Source organism: Ixodes scapularis, unplaced genomic scaffold, assembly GCF_016920785.2.
Source record: "Ixodes scapularis isolate PalLabHiFi unplaced genomic scaffold, ASM1692078v2 PGA_scaffold3__209_contigs__length_174095766, whole genome shotgun sequence".
In the NCBI taxonomy this organism is placed as follows: domain Eukaryota; kingdom Metazoa; phylum Arthropoda; class Arachnida; order Ixodida; family Ixodidae; genus Ixodes; species Ixodes scapularis.
In genome coordinates, this window is record NW_024609868.1 from 165,267,136 (window position 1) to 165,284,282 (window position 17,147).

Here is a 17,147-nt window from a genome sequence, read left to right on the forward strand (position 1 = left end):
GCCAATATTGGCGCAATGCTGTGTGCTGCCTGGGTATATCTTTCAATAGGGATGTGAGTCATCTGTGGTAGCCCATGCGCTGTTCGTACCAGAGGGCCCATCGTACGGCATCGAATGGGCCAGAAACGGCTCTTTTAAACTCCCTAACAATCCCCCCACAAAAAAAAAGGAAAAAAAGAAAGAAGAAACATGCTTGCGGAGTTCAGGACAGTTCATTGGGGGTCAGCGGTTTGGGGTCGAAGCGAAATAAGACTGTCAACAAAGAGTTATTTCCCGTAAAGCTGGGCTTTTCTCCTGCATGGACCGCTCCGATTCGTGGGTTTTCGCTTTTCCCCTATTTTGGTTAAACGCGATCGTGTTATAATTATTGGGGTTTATCCGTATTCACCGAAAGCACTGAATCCTAATTATAGGTAACCTGCACAAAATACGTCATCATGTCCTCAGAAAAAATAAAAATAAAAACGATTTATATTTATGCTGTCTATTTGCGAATTACCGAGCTGGACCCATGCCCTGAACTACAGATGCACTGTGCCGGTCAGATTGATTTTTACCCGTTCCTCACAAACAACTTCTCGTGAATGTGTTAGAGGCGCGAGAGGGAAACATTTAGTTTTTCTTACGACTTGCGTTTCTTAGTGGCGACGTATTTCGGGTGTCGGGAATCGAAGCAAGCAGCTATAGTTGGCAGTTTAATATTGGAACATCAAACATAGAACATACCTTTATTGATAAAACAATCATTTTTCAAAATACAATAGTGAGCCGGAATAAGCCTCAAGGGCTTGTGTACTTGGCTCGGTACTATTACTGCATTTTGGAGACTTAATAAGTAACAAATGTGGGATAAAATAAGGTTACGGGAGTATAAGGGAAATCGTGGTGGTACGTTTCTTGGTGTCTTACAGAGGGGCGCAGAAATACGTGCAATGTCAGCAAGAGCGCAGAAAATTCACGATTGCCCTTTTTACTTGGTTTCTAGTGCTGGGCGATAGGTTGCAGATCAGTGTACGAGAATGCGTCACCAGCCTGGACCCACCCCTGTCTCCGGTCCAAATAGGAATGCTGTAAGTAAGATGCAAAACTTGTAGGAAGATACGAAGTAACTTCACAGCGCAGTCTTGGTCACCGAGGTCCTTACACTGAGCTAAAATATTTTAAAATATTTGTGTGTGAATAGTTCTAAGTGAATATTGTTCTAATGAACACAAATAGACAACGGCAAGATGTCAGAAACCTAAAATTCGCGGTTGAAATTTTGAAAATAGACAACAATAGTTCTAATCCGCCTACTTATTTCTGTCTTTTAACCATGTGCATTCCCACCGGGCACAGAGTCAAAGTATATCAGCCCAATTCAACAGACGCATTGCGTGCAGCAATGTAGCAATGCGTCAGTCCTAATACGCTTGCTAACACTCAATCGGTTATTGAACGGGAGAATTCAAGAGTTATCGCAACGTCCGTGCACAAAACGTGCTAAAGGTATTTCCAATCCAGGCGCGTGACTGTGACGGACATTGGCAGCAGGATCTGGCGAAGCATATCCTAAGCTTAACCGGATCACGAACCAGATGAGCAGGTGCCAAATTGCTCGGGAGCTGCGAAAAGGAGAGCAAGACCTCACTTAACCCTCATGGAAAGCTACATAAATATTATTACCCCCCAAAAATGTGTGTTTTCTGTTACAAAATGTAATTTACCAACGAAAATAAATCCAGGAAACTTTCCCTCATTACCTCCTAGCACAACTGGAAAGAAGGGATAGCCTTCAAACTGAGTGCCGCGGCAAGGTGATATGGGACGCACGCTTTAATTGCTATCATCTGCTATTTCAAAAGAGGAGCACTCTACAAGTAGTGTCTTTCTTTCGAGACTTAAGTCGTTTCTTTTTTGCCGGACAAATGTTGAAATCCGCCGGTGAGCGGAAAAAGTTCGGGATAAGCAGATAAGCGGCCACGATACCTCTCTCACTATCTCTGTGTGGGTGGTGAAACGCGTTCAACAAAATACTGCCTGGGTGTAGACTAATTTAGAGGTAATACATTTTTAGTTGTGGAATTCCGGATTACTCCGGATTCATCATGGGATGATTAGGTTTTTAGCGATTCAATATTAAAATACATTGTGGTTCCTCTAACTTGGTCATAGTCAAAAACATATAGCCGTACTCTCCACAAACTTAATACCGCTCACTCTCTCTTTCTTTCTCTTTCAATATATCAGTTACTAGATGGCAGATTCAAAGTAGGACAGCGCTGCGCTTTTGCCAATAAATAAAGAAAAAAGCAATATGAATTTTTATTTAGGTTTGTATATACGATTGGCGGACGGCAAAAGAAGAGAGCAAATATATCATTTAGAAACTGGTTGAACCATCAAGGAGCAGGCTGGGATTGTTTTTAGGGAAACAGCGCCTGTTCAGTCCTTCGGTCGCAAGATTTGAAAGCAAGCACCTAAACGGAGATGCTGATCGTACTGCCTGCGCGTCATATTACGTGCTACATTTATATAAACGGCACGATGAGGTGTTTCTTAACACAAATTTTGTATTTAAGGGATTGAGCATAAAACAAATATTGAAAAGCTAGCGAAATATTCTGGTTAATTAGTAAGTTTGGCCAATCGCAAAGACTTCTTGATTTCATTTGAAAAATACAGCGTTGGTTGGACATGCACTGCGTGTGCCAGTATTTTTCAAGCATTGGTGCAAGTTAGCTGCAACACCTTGTAAAAAAATTAATTGCCCCAAAGCGGTTTAAAATATTAATAGACCCCTTATTATTAGATGCAATTTACAAAGACAGTTCAAACTGGTAAGAACTTAAAAAGTTTCAAATAGAGTTTTGCTTCCGAACCATGACGTTTCCGTTAAAGCGGATTTTTATATGGTCAATTTATATCGAAACTTCAGGTGCAAGTTTCAAGTGTCGTAAAAGCATCGCGACACGCCTCTTTTGTATATCCATATATCAAAGAAAAAAACAACGTAACCCAATGTTCGGTGGCGATCTTGATATGAATCGTCTATGACGCAGCCACATTTTCGATATTAAATTGGTTTCAGTGCCTTTCACGGACTCATCGGGCTGCTAGTGATATTGGGGAGCAGCGTGGACCTCTATCTTTCTAGCCGCAAGGAAAGCCAAGGACGCGGTGAGTTGATGGCTGTAATCGGGATTAATCCGGACGGTTGTGGACGTCCGAGCTCCCAAGTCGCAACTAAGGCTAAAGATGGCTTTGCGTCCCAGGAGGCGGTAAAGTGCCCGTAGCTAAACGCTCAGGGACAACCTGTGTCGGGGTACGGCTGACTAGGTTTCACCCAGGCATGGTGAGGACCCACCCCAGTGACGGAAGCTGGCTGGATTCACAGAATGCCGCGTCGGCGGAAGTACACGCTAAAAAACAGGGGATGAGACAAGGGGTATACACCCCTTGTCTCATATCGGTGTTGTTGCTTTTGGGGTGTGATTGTTGTTTTGGGGTGTAACACCCCAAAACAACAATTGGATGCGCACAGACGTTCAACCGACGATACTAACTTTCAAGAGCGGCTTGGTAGTCGACCGATGCTACTTATTAAAATGGCTAATGTACTTATTAAAGGCTTACAGTAATCAAGGTTTTTTGGCCCTACTGCAAAACCTCAGTTTTTTTTTTCAAGTCTTTGAGACGCACATTAGCTATTTTATACGTTATATGCAACAGCTATCAAGCCGCTCGGAAACGTTGGTATCGCCAGCTCGACGTCAGTGGACTGGACGTCCAAATGTAGTTTTAAGGAGTTACATATGGGACAAGGGGTGTACCCCCATCCAACCCCCTATTTCTGAAAGCGTAGAGACAAGCAACTCAGGTGATTCAAGAGCAAGACGACAGGTTAGTAGGGGCGACTTGCTCATTTTCATTCCGATGACTTCATGTGCACGCTTGGCGTTGACGCCCAGGCAGTGGGGCCATTTCGTGACTGTTGAGTACTGTAGGACAGGGATCGCCAAATTTTGCGGCTAGGGGGAAGGGTTAATGATCTGTCGCAGTCTCGAGGGCAAAAAGTAAAGAGTAATTCTAAACAAAGGAAAACTGAGTAAGCAACCCTGGATAAGTCTTTAAACACAAAAATAATATTTCAGTAAGTTTAAAAAAAGACCTATGGTGGATTAAGACATATACTTCGAATTGAAGTATATTGAACTAAATTGAAGATAACGAATTAGTGGTCTAACTGCATTATCTTATATCAAGCAGGAATATATATTGACGCTGTCAAGCGTGGCATCACTATTGAGCGTAGCGAGATGGTTCGGATTAGGTGGTTTATAAGGGAGTGGACATCGAATAAGCTCTCAGCATCAAGCGTTTCCTGCCTGATGTGAATGCAACTGTAAAATCGAATTCCTGTAGTTTCAGAAATCATCGGGCAAGTCGTTCCAAGGGATCCTTGTGGGTAGCTAACCAACAAATTGAGTGGTGATTGGTTACTATCCGGAAGGAAGAACCATAGAGGTAAGGGCGAAACTTCGAAATTGCCCAAATGACGGCCATGCACTCGTTTCTGTGGTAGAAAAGATTATTTCATACTCTTATTAATGTGAAAGCATTAAATGTCCCATGGAGCGAAGCCGACGTTGTCTGAAGCAGCGAAAAACGGCACCTAAATTTCCATTGGCTGAGCAAATCGGCACCTCAATTTGGCACCTGAATTCCCACTGGCTGCGACGCGTCATCGTCCTCCATAGCAACGGCGTCATCGCTGCTAAGGCGCTAGCCGAACTGCTGGCTGCTCAGCGGTAGGGGCGGACGTGGGTATGCGATGGCTTGACGTTAGGCCGAATGCTAGGCCTATCGTTGAACTTTGAGATCTAACGCAGTCAACCGGTACGCGTAACTGTTTGACGTGAGGGGGACGCGGGCATGCGATGGCCTGACGTTAGGTTCATCGCGGTCATGCGATGGTCTGACGTTAGGCCTACCATTAGGCCTAACGATACGCTTTGAGAACTAACCTCGTCAACCAACACCTCCTAGACAGCTTTCAAAGATTGCGCGTCACTGATATGACGTCGCGTTCCGGTGGCCTGCACGGGCGCTGATGGGATGCGAGCGCCATGTCACCGTTCGTTGGGGACTCGTTTCCTATCATAGTCTCATGCGAAGGCTGACGCGGCACTCGAATCCAATCAGCGCCCCTTCAGGCCTCCGGGACGTGACGTCATATCACGTGACGCGCGGACTTAGAAGCTGTCTAGGGGCCCTAAACTCGTCAAACATAAAGTTGGGGCCAAAGTTCACGGAGCGCGCCGATTGGACTATACCGGCGATGACTTCGCGCTTTTTCCGCCAGCGTCCAATCAGCGCCCTCCGCGAACTTTCGGCTCCAACTTTGTGTTCGACGAGTTTAGGGCCCCAAGAAGTGTTGAGCTAGGGCGGTGATGACGATGAGAGGGCACGTGACTTCAGCACGCGCCGCCCCAAGCTTCGCGCTCTCACCGCTGCCTCACTTAGCGCGCAGCAGTCACCAGCGATCCAGGACGTTCTGCGCGGCGCACCGCTGCAGTCCATGCCGGCACTACGGCCACTTCTACTCTTCTCGGCGCCGAGAATGCTTTCGCATTTACAACTCTTAAGAAGTGCTTAGGTGTCTTCGGATTGTTTTAGTGCCCTTTCAGTTCAATCAAATGGCCGAAGATCAATACTCGATGTAGGCGGCAGAGAACCCTTTCAGTTCAATCAAATGGCCGAAGAACATCCTCGATGTAGGCGGCAGAGGACTTCGCTTTGTTTTAATAGCTCCGGAGCAATTAGTCTCTGGCCTGCTATGTCCGATGTTCAGGTTTACCCAAAGCTTCGCCAAACGGTACCTTGAAGCTATGCAAGGAGTTCATGGTGTCCTCGCGGTTGACGAACTAAAAGAACGACGTGACGTCCAAACATTAAAAAAGACAAAAAGAAAAAAAAACAAAAAAAAAAAAAAAACACATCATTCGCCATATAGAAGGAAGCGTCCCAGCTATTATGGTAATTCATCCGTTTATAGTTCTTAAGCCAGTCATCGACGTCTTCATATGCAGTTCCGGAGAATCTTGTAGTGTCCCGCTGAAGGTGTTTCACAGTAAAGCGGGGGTGACGCGTTGCCCTGTGGGTTGTTCGGTAGTTTTTACATTTTTGGGCCTGGGGAGCCCCGCACTTCGGCCGCTGCAGAGCCCCGGGATGTGAGTGAGAGGTAGGGAAATTGCTCGTAGCTTCATGAACCTGTACGACTCGAGAAGGATTAATTTAATGATGTGATATTTTATTTATTGATTTATTTATTTTATCCCTAAAGGATCTTTCGGGCATTCCATAAGGGTAACGTGATACAAAGATTCGTACAACTGAACCTAGTGGCAACTGAACCCATTAAATGACAAAGCGATGGGCATTTTTCACTCATTGTAAGGCGCAGCCCTTGAAGCCCCAATATGGTTCCGGCAGGTTCCACTGCACATTCGTTTTTTTATGGAATACATTTCTTAATATTAATTTTTGACACATGATTTACTAAACAAAGTGATTATTTCACACTACAAGAATTATCTGAAACTAATTACTGCAAGTGAGGTATAATTATGAAATGCTCAAAACTTAGGATGATTTCATCGATTTATTGCATGATGGTCTTACGACTGCCGGTTGTAAGATAAAGGAAATCAAATATCCAATTTCGGCTAGCTGAAACATGTTGACACATTTAGGTTTTTATTTATCTAAAACACAATTTATTTTATTTAAATCTGAAAGTTTCAAATTAAATTTATTTTATTTATTTTGATTAGTTTAAAATCAAATTTATATAAACATATGTACTTTACACAAAATACTTTTTTTTTATTTTTTTTTTGAACTTAAACTATTAACTCCTTAATGTTCAGAATCCCTAGAATCCTAGTAAATTCACTGTAAATTGAATTGTTCTGTAAAGTGTAAATTTAATTATAGACTTTCAGTTCTTAATTTAAACAAGCCATACGCATAGCTGGAGCCGAACCAGATTGATCCTCTACTTAGTGAAAACTTTTTATTTGCATGAAGACGTCTGAACATGAGCAAAACAGCCTCCAAGCAGTTTTTTTACGCACTTGGTGAAAGCTTCCAGTAGAAATGTTTTCTTACAGTTTCCTACACATAGGTAAAGGCACTACTGTGGTCTTTACCTGTACAGTGTTCCCAAGGCAAATATGTAGTCTTTTGGACGCAACAGGGCACAAAGACACAAAAAGATAGTCTTCAGCAACGAATTGAGGCCTTTGACACAATATGTATGTCGCCACTTTTTTTTTAAATTATGCGAGGCAACGGTTATATGAAACAGCTTGAACGGATATGTCTCACAAAGCGGCTATACAAGCTGATCTAAGATCAGGCTGACGTATGTTTCGAAAGTCTCTGCCATACTGTCTTTGTCCCTACTGGTGTTAATTTGCGTGTATTAACATGACAGAACTTTTTTTTTTCAATTTCCTTTTTTTTTCGCGTTTCGTATTACTTGCAATGGGACACCAAGTTGCTGAGGAAAAGGGCGGAAGGTAGAAATGAACTCAACCGTTTGACTCCCTCAAAATAGCACTACTTTCTGCTCTTCTTCAGTATCATTGATATTTCGCTTGATTCAAGACATTTCTTTTATTTTATAAAAAGATGTCATGCACATGGAAAATCTCTAATGATACACAAAATTTAGGCAATATTTATATTTTCTGCAAAGTTTCGATTTGAGTCATTCAGTAAAACAGCTTTAATCTAAAGTAAGCTGTAAATGATGATTTATATCATCTTGAGTTTTATTCTCCACCCTGAAGGTAAGCTTGTGCGTGGACAGATTTTGATCGGCGCTTTAGGTACACGAGATTACGGGAGCCTCTAAATTTTATCTGCATACTTTAGAAGGTGACGCCAAGTATTCCTTGGAAACGTTTTTTTATCTACATGAAAAAGGAGTACACCGATGTTCTCTTGGCTAGACCCTAGTCACCGAGAATTTGCGGCTGAAGTAAAATTACCTCACCGCGTAGCCGCCGCGCCGAGAAGCTCCGAAAAGAATCTTTTCGCTACAACCATGTATTCTTGCTGCCTGGTTCTCGTGGACAACGTCGCTTCACGTACTTGCTGCTTAAAATCAACGAAGGTACCACTGTTAGCCGAAGCTACAACAATACAAATCATGACTAAGGACGTTAAGATATCTTAAGGATGATGATCATCCTTCATCGGCAAGAGGAAAACCAATATGTGGCCACACATTTTGCTATCCTAAACTTGTAGTTGAAGCTAGTCTCTATAGTAGATTTGTATAATAAAGGTCACCGCAGAAGTCGCGCTAGCAAAAAAGAAACGCAATGAATTGTTTTAAGAATGCCGTTTTTTTTATCTTTAAGGACAAGATAATATAAGAGTTATGCCCATTTATTACATCAGCAAATTCAGATGTCATTAAAATAGTGTAAAATTTGAATATCATGGGCGTGCTGATGGGTGTGCAAGCACATATTCACGCCTGCCAGACACTAATTTACGCGAAGACCTACTTTTTGTATATTACCAAGAATTTTTCGCATTATATCGGTCGTGATAACCAGTCAAAGGATCGCCATTGTACAAGCAATTTTCACGTCCCACTTCGTTCAAAATTTGCTCAAGTTTGGACAACCACATATTCATATTTTCTAGTATCACACGTGAACGTTGTCAGGGGCTTATCAATGAAAGTTTCGAAATATCATAAGCGCACCACTATCTCATCAACTTTCAGAATTTCGCGCAAAGTGTAATTTTATCATGACTTGATTACAACGGCGCAATTGTGACCCAGGAAAGAGGGGAGGGGGGTGCTAGTGACGGCCGTCACGGTCCCGGTTATGGAGGTCAGAAGTGGAACGTGCGCCAAAACCGCTTGAGCGTGGGTACAAGTGTTTACCAGCCAATCGCCGCAGTTTATCCATTGTCTTCTTCAAACGTGGACCCGACGACTACATCCACTTAACATCGAAGAAAATTAATGTCATCCCTTATATGCACTTGGAGGAAATTCCAAATGAGGATCCGTGGCTGCTTTACAGTAGCTTGGCAGCCTTCGGAGGGATTTCAAGGTTTTACCTCTAAAATAAACATAAAGTCTCGGTACGGACACATGGGTGATTAAGCTCACAAAAGCAAGAAAACATCGTTTCTGTGAATTATTTTAAATGCGAAAGCAGTTCTTTCGGTACCGCGATGTGGTCCAGCCCTTCGAATATGGCTGCGTCAGTTCACGTCTTAAGTGAGATATTTAGCCAGTTAAGTATGATTTCTACCCTTTACTAACATGCGCCACGTTGATGTATAGTTAAAAAAGTTTAGCTAAGCGTGCACTCCCAACAGCCTCGAACGCCTGTGTTAATCGCTTTTCAACGCAAGTAAAAATGGGCCGTAGGCGCGAACGTTGAAACTTGCAGCGTCCAGAAGCTGTTTACTCAACGGGGCTCAGCTCAGAGGCAGCTTCGAGAGACAAGGAAGCAAGCGATTGCCGACGAGTACACGCCCACCTCGAGAGCCGATCAAGGATCGATTTCACCCTAAGTGCGGGGGAACCCGAAGACACCAGAGCATTGTTTTTATTATGTACGGCCTGCACTGACGTCAAACCGGCTACAATTGTGGTGGCCCTGCTCCTGAGCACAAATCCTTTTGCAGCATACAATTTGTACCGACGCATTTTCTTTTTCTTGGTAAGAACGAGTAGGAATGATTACCGGCATGGTGCAGCTAGGTTACCCGCAAGCCATGTTTAGCTCCAACTCGGGCCAACTTCTCCTTCATCTAGGAGCTACGCAACACTGTAGAATTAGAGCTGAGTAGGACTAAAACATTCACAGTTGTCACGGGATTCCAATTATGGCCCGCCTTAGTTCTTGCAAAAAAAGCAAAAAAAAAAAAAAAGAAAGAAAAAAGAACGACGTTACGAGGGAGAACGAGCTCACATTCATAGGCTGTAAAATGCAGTATCTTGATGGTGTGGAATGCATGTTGACAAATAACTGCGGAAGCTCGCCATCATCACGCGCTCAGCAGCCGCGCACACAGCTATGGCCGCCAGTGAATACTTCCTATAAGGTAGTCTCTCTGTGCTGTGTTTGAGCGCGTTATTTACGGCGCATCCGGAGGGGAGGAGGGGCGTGGAGAGAATGACACAGTTGGCCTGGCAGAAGTTCCTCCCTCCTCAGATCAAGCTCCTACGTGTCGTCTGCTAAGGACGGTTGCCAAGCTTCGGGATTCCGTTCAATCCCGAGTTACCTATGCATTTGAACTGCATTGCCGTGAGTGGCGAGGGGGCGGGAGGAATCAGCATCGTAGCTACATCGGCCTCTCGACTACGAGGTGGTATTGAGAAAGCGTTTTTTTATTAGTTTTCTCGCGTTTATGAAGGGAAGGCTGGTTTTTCTAAGGTGATGTCACGAGGGACCTTCGTGACATCACTCGTGACGTCACGTGTGATCCTCATGACGTCGCACGTTACGTCAAGTCTGACGTCATTATTGGAAACGTCCCAATGCAACGCACGGCGACGGCGATCCACTCAAGCAGGAAACGGGCGCCTAAGAGCTGCGCTCTAAAAGCTGCTTTTGACTTTCTACCCTCTTTCTTTTGTTTCACTAAACGATATGCGATTAGTAAGATTCCGATGCAAAAATATTTGTTCCTAACCAAAATTAAATTCATGTCCCATTTGAGTAAGCGCGCAAGAAGCCACCCTAATTTTCGTAAACGTTTTTCACTATACCAGTTGCCAAGCTGAGCGTAATAGACTCGTTCAAAAACTGTATTTCTCGGCTGACAGCACGAAAGTAAGTTCGAGCGGATAGCGATCCTAGCGCCAACAGTTGCACTGCTCTCAGGGGAACGGAGAAGGACCTTTTTTGGAACGTCGCTCTTGTTCACCATACAACCCACAAAAGTATCGCTCTTCACCGAATGAAATCTGCATACATCAGTCCAACGGTTCTGTCCACTCGGTTAGATGGCGTAGCGAGCGGCACCCAGCCTACGCGCCAGGAAAAGGTCCAGGCATTCTAGAATGTTTGGCAAGTGACCTTTCTCAAATATCTTTGGTCTGGCGTGTCCACGTGCCACCGCACCCCTTGTTGCAACATCCTGATCGTCACTCAGTGATCAAGCAGAGCAAATATGTTTTAGTATATGATCACATCGAAGATATCTTCGCAGAAATACCATTCATAATGTTCTAACATACTCATGCAGAGCAGTGGTTGTTGAAAGCATTAAAAAATTCAGGGCTGATGTTCATGTAACGTACATTCACCATAGATTATTCCTTGAAACTTATATATATATATATATGGAAAGGGTGAAATATTCTCACGTAAAGGATTAAAGAATTTATTAAATTATTGCATTATTAGAAGAAATATTATACGGCTGGGGAACGCGTATTTTTACAGTCGTTAAACCTTAGCAAGTGGAAAGAGCCCGTTGTAGCCGTGGCATTTTATTTATGTTGACTTAAACAGCGGAAATACCGCATTTTATTTACTGTATTCTTTATTGTGTCATACATTTAGATTTAATAGGCATATCAAGCAGGTAGAGAAGTTATCAAGGAACCCCGCCTTTGCTAATTACCATATATCCCTGTAAAGGAGTAGCTGAAACGTATACAAGGTGTTTTTACAAATTTTTAGACCCTGTTAAAAAAATATACGCAAAAGCCGCACTAATGTTGTCTAATCTGCTGGGTTATACGGTCCGGTTGACAAAATACAGAATGCTTTTTAGCTTAACAAATATGTTTTAAAAACCCCTCAAAGCAACTCTTATGTCGTTTGTGCAGTTGATTTGTACGGTCAGGCGGAAATAGTTTATAAAGCTAATTGTAACGACCAGTCGGCTTAAGGAGCATTTTTAATGACACTTTAAATAAGTAAATGTGTACATGTTTTCCCAATTAGAAACTTGCTGAGCGTTTTCGAAAACGACCAAATCAATCACTTTTAGTAATTCTTTAAGCGCTTGGGAAGCGTAGTAGTGCGCTCAAGGTGTCAATCGGGCAACAGGTGAAGGCTCTAGCTAAGACAGGAGTCAGAACTATTGTGCGGACGCCTTCTCGCGCCGGTCGGCAGCCTCCATCCAGCTGCACGAGTAGGAACTTAGAGCACAGCTGCGCTCCTCATGCGCTCAAAGTCTTTCTAAAAACACTGGTTTAGTTGTGGTCGATGACGCTCAGCAAGTTTCTAACTGGAGCCATATGTCTATTTTCACTACCTAAAATTAATAAAAAAACTCTTATTTCAGTAGTCGACTTATCGTTATAATTAACCCCAAAATGTATGTCCCCCTAGCCAAATACCTTACCTGCGCAAATCGTATTTGGAGCTGTTTTTTTAAAACAAATATTTGAACCATAAAAAAACCTGTAAATGGGGCATAACGTGAGAATAAGTTGATCATTTAAATACAATTTGTTCATTCTTTCTTTATCTGCGTATATAGACCTACGGTTCCAATTATAAACCAGCGGAGTTCTGTCGAAAACCACTTAATGAAACAATCTTAGAAACACTTGGATCATGTGGGGGTGCATTAGTTACCGCTCGTACATAACAACAGCTTTGGGTGTGCAAATCCGCGCGCGCGCCGAATTTCCGTCTCTTCTTATACTCGTTTTCGCACCGGCGCCTTTTGCACGAGCCATAATTTTTGCGCACCACGACGCTTCCCACGCGCTTAAACTCGTTCCAGAATTTACTGTTTAGTGGATGTTGATGTCGCTCATCCACTTGTTAATTGTAGACATACAGTTATTTTTATCAGGCTAAAATTAATTAGCGCGTTTTATGAAATTATCATGTCCCCTATATCATATCCCCTTGGCCCCAATTACTCATTTGCCCGAAGCCCATTTGGGTAACTTTCGCGCCTTTTCTTAAAAGACGCTGTAAAAATTCCATTTCAGTGATGAAATTTTTGTGTGCTGAGCATTTGTATAAGGCTTACCAAAAGCCTTGCTCTAGCGCCATCAAGCCGCCTGGAAGAGCAGTGCCAGGCGCGCCGATACGGCGCCCGATTCACCCGATAAGTTGAGTTGTTGCCGCCTTCGCATTTGGATGGCTGACTATTTTTAATCTTCCGAAAAATATCTCAATAAAATATTTGCTCGGTTCTGCTAGATTTTTTTTTTATACTTGATTCGATTCCTTCGGAGTCATGGACACGTGGGTTTAGGGCTTTTTCGTCCGGATACCGGAATAGACGCTTCAACGGCCACTGCCCCCAAGCGTGCACCGCGACTGTTCTGTATTTTGAGCCCCTTCGTCGCAGCGCCCTCTCGATTGGTGCAGTACTGGTTCGAAGTTATTTTCAAACACTATCTGTCCGTGTTTCCTCTGCGAGAACGGAGAGGCGTACCAACTAAGCCTATATCTAACACCGTGGGTTCTACAGCGATGAAGACGGTGGCCGTGACCACCTTACAGAAGGGCCCGGCCCTTCTTAACCGATAGGTCGGTTAAAAATCAACCGACGTTCAATCCATTGTTTGAATAATCGGTAGGTTAATCGATGGATCATTAAGACAGTCATCGATTAGTAGATAGTTTAGTTCATTTATATTACGGCCCTCGTAGAGATGCGTGCTAGCTGAACGTAACCTGCACTCAGTCAGATCGATGCTTCATGTTGCGCCTGTTAGTGGTTATGTTCGCCTTTATAAGAAAAACAATTTTATGTGCGTGCCTCATTCTAGTGTGCGCCCTTGAATATTGCCATGTTTGAAGGCTATAGTCACTGATAGTTAAAGGAACTTCAGACGTGACCATTTGTCTTGCTGGGCAGTCACTGATGCTGCCGGCCGAAGTCACAAAGCAAGCACTGTGGTATACCCTACGATTCTTGAGCAGGGACTGTAAACGCTCATGATCATTTGTTGCCCACTTCGTGCCCAACGCCACCAGTGTGCGATACCCAATGCCCAACAGGAACCGGAACGACGCTCCTGTGCGCATTTTCGCTGCCTGCCAACCTGTCGCTCCTGCTGTCGCGCGACAAGGACAAGACGTCGGACGCCAACACGCTGCGATTCCTGCACGGTATACGAGCCATCAGCATGTTCTGGATCGTCATGTCACACGCAACGTTTGACTACAGCTTCATGAATTGTGAGTCTCAATTGGAGGCTATCACGGCCAAAAACAGCGTTTCGCGAATTTTGCGGGCCATTTTAGCTGCCCCAGTAGTCGGAATCATTGCTGGAAATGGTGGCAGGCTCGTGTAAAAACATATATCTGTAGGTGGGAGGCACGCTAAATATCTAACGTAACAATACGGCGATTCCGGGGTTCTGTGCTCGAATAGCGGGACAAGCCAACATCACCTAGTATATTCAAAACCTCCGCATCGCCTCCCCTCTCTTTATGAAACGCCATCAGAGTCGGATCGCGCTAACTCGGAAATTGGGCCCGAGTGTCATACTTCGACGCGCTGATTGGACACGAGCCCCGGCCGAACACTGACGCAGCCCTCGTAGCCAATCTCAGGCCTCGATCGATCTGACTCGGATGACGCTGCGATCACACTGCCGAGGCCTTCTGCTTATCTAGATGTTGTTGGGCAAGCTAAGGGAACATCGCGTGCCACCGCTACCAGTTAGCGCAGAATGTGACGTGCGTGATTTAAAGGACGTAAATTGGTATGCCTGCCTGTGAATGTCCTGGTCGCTTGAACGTAGCAGTTCGGCTGCATTTAGTCTGGCGCTCGAATCGCGGCCACAAAGCAGTTTCGCTGGCTTTCATAATCAACGGCGCGTGAATCTGCATTGCATCTCTAAGCAACCGCGTTCGCAACCGCTTTCCGGATGCTGTTGAGTGGCCAGTGTGAATGCGGCGGTAATCGTGGTCAAGTTTTCCCGCTAATGCGGCAAGACAAGTCGCCTCATTTTATGTTAAACAAAGATCATTATGTCAAACTACCCAAACGGCGAGATTTACGATTTGTCATTGGTATGGGAGATTCTCGACAAACATAATTCAGTGTCATTTTAATGCGTCCAGTTATACTTGCATTTTTCAATGCACGTTTTTATGGTACAAATAAAAGCAAAGATGAATGATGAAAATAATCCCTGGAGAAGGGGAACAAGGGGGACAAAGGACAAACACAGACTGGTGAGCGACCGAAAAAATCCGCCTGGTCCGGTCACAAGGGTGAAGCTTGCAATTTAAGGTAATTATTAGAATGCAATTAAATGCAAAGGCAAAGGTGTTTGGAGATTTGTGTTTGTCCTTTCTCCCTCTTGTCCCCCTTCTTCAGGGATTATTTTCATCATTCTTGTCCAGCTCGCTTGCTCCTTTGCATATTATTGAATTCTAACAAATATGAAGTACAATAATTGTATTGATCTTCTGGAAACAATTTAATGGAGCATAGGAAACGAGTATTTGTTTGTGAGACACGTTTCAAAATGTTTCTGATGAAGCCAGCAACGCAATCTAAATAGTTCTAAAATTATTAAATGCCTCTTAATTACGGCATGTATTGCTGAGCTTACTAAATAATGTCGAGTGAAATCGCCAGGACCACTAACAACTTGGAGGCATAACAGCTTAAAATGACGTTGCTTCCCGGAGCCAATAGGTCATTTTAATCATTAAATAAACGCAAAAGTTGTTACCTTCTTTAGGACACAATGTCGCGCAGGGAAAATCGCAGAGAAGATTAACATACTTATACCAGTCGGATTGCATCAAGTAGAAGATACAGTATATTCTAGGAGCGTTAATTTTTCACATTTTATTTCCAGTTTTGAAACACGTGCGAAGATGTCTGTGGAAAATAAAAACTATGAGAAAACTCTAGTGAAAGACAGCTTAAATTAGGGACACTGAAATTAAAGAAAAAAGAAAAAAAGAATTAGAGGCACAGTAAAAACGCGTATTTTTTTTAAAATAATGGTTCAAGGAAAAAAACTATTTAGGGCCGTTGGACGCAATTTACGTGGAGGTCACGGCTCGCTCTAAGCCCCTGCCTACAGATGAGTGGTGCCGTTCATTACTACTCGATTGGCTAGGCTGCTCGGCCGAACATGTTAACGATTCTAATGTCTCCCTTTCGCGACCAACGAGCGTGAGTAAACTTAGAGCGGTGAGTCACCGGCCAAAAATGGCCCCCTCCCCCCTTACTTGACGGTGACAGCGCAGGGAAAACCAATCTCACACCAGAAACTAAGGAAGACAAGCACACGCGCTGAACTTACAACTGGTGTGTATTCGATTACTTAATTTTTCTCTTCAACACCTGGGTTGACTTTTCAGAACATGATAATTAGAAGAAGTAGCAAGAAATACAAGTATGGTTCAACAACTCGCCCCAGCATCCAACACCCCCCCCCCCCCCCCCCCCCCCCGGGCCCGTTGCCGCCATCTTGACCGTTTGCCACATTAGTGATAACGAGACTTTAAGATTGCTGCCCCCATAGGTGCGCCAATCAGATAGGCCAGATTGCGGTAAGCAGGGCCGCGGTCGAATCTTTACTTGATCTCACTCTACGGTAAATGTTTCGTACCTTGGCGTTCGAAAACCTACCCGCGTCCAGTTTCTCTATCAGTCCTGTCACGTGACATGATCCGCCGGAGTAATTCGGATCCATTCCAGTAAGATTGGAACGCAGCCCCAGAGCCTCTGTTTGCCGTGATCTAGCCAATCTGATCTGGCCCACCTCTGGGCGCAGCCCCCTTGACGTCACGTGATCACTAATGTGGCAAACAGGCAAGAGGACGGCAACCGGGGGGGAGGGGGGTGAGTGAAATTTCCGCTGCAGGCCTTGGGTTACGGTTTACCGCTCTAATTTGATACTCAAGCTCGTTGTTCGCGACATCCATTGCGTGTCGTCTGGTGTCTGACACCGCCTTTTAATCGTGCGTGCGGCAGCCTCCTGTGTCGTCTGCTATTTCACCAAAGTCTATCATCTGAAATGCAGACGTGCACGTGAAAGCAGGGTCCGTGTTCGCCTTCGTCCGTCTGCTATCCCGCCCTCGTCTTAAAACTTCTGCATCAAGAACGGAAGCGGAGTCCTAGCATTGTACCATGCACGAGCCACGGTACATTACAAGCGTTTGTCAGTG